Here is a 635-nt window from a genome sequence, read left to right on the forward strand (position 1 = left end):
TGAAACAGGAAGCCATGGCTGGATAATTTCATGTTCATAATCACCCTGGTGTGCTCAAAATTGTGAATATGAATGGGAATATATTTCAGATATATTTTACTCATAAGAATTTCTAGGGGTACCAGTAATTGTGTCCAACGTGTATTTGACAAAAAAAACATTTAGGCCTATTTCATAAATTATATTTCCCCCCATTTTAAATTCTTATTCTCCAATGAAAGGTTAGATTTTCTTGATTTTTAAAAATAAAAGATCAAAATTATTAGCAATGCAGATTTATTTTCACAGCCTTCTTTGATCATATTTACCAAGGGTGCCAATAATTCTGACCACGACTGTATATATATATATATATAAATTAATAATTTTATTCAGTAAAGATGCATTAAATTTATCAAGCGACAGTATGAAAATGTATAATTTTTCAAACGATTTTTCTTTTTCAAATAAATGTTGTTCTTTTGAACTATTTCTATTCATCAAAGAATCCTAAAATCACGGTTTCCACAAAAATATTAAGCAGAAATCAGTTTTCAACATTCATAATAATAAATGCTTCTTGAGCAGCAAATCAGCATATTAGAATGAGATCATGTGACACTGAAGACTGGAGGAATGATGCTGAAAATACAGCT

At 28.8% G+C, this 635-nt stretch overlaps 1 protein-coding gene across 1 annotated transcript in view; it reads right to left on the bottom strand.

The window, feature by feature from the left end:
- Nucleotides 1-635, bottom strand: part of LOC107677164 (SRC kinase signaling inhibitor 1-like) — a 62,742-nt gene that overhangs the window by 27,649 nt on the left and 34,458 nt on the right. The window lies entirely within an intron of this gene.

Source organism: Sinocyclocheilus anshuiensis, unplaced genomic scaffold, assembly GCF_001515605.1.
Source record: "Sinocyclocheilus anshuiensis isolate Anshui unplaced genomic scaffold, SAMN03320099.WGS_v1.1 scaffold392, whole genome shotgun sequence".
Lineage (NCBI taxonomy): Eukaryota > Metazoa > Chordata > Actinopteri > Cypriniformes > Cyprinidae > Sinocyclocheilus > Sinocyclocheilus anshuiensis.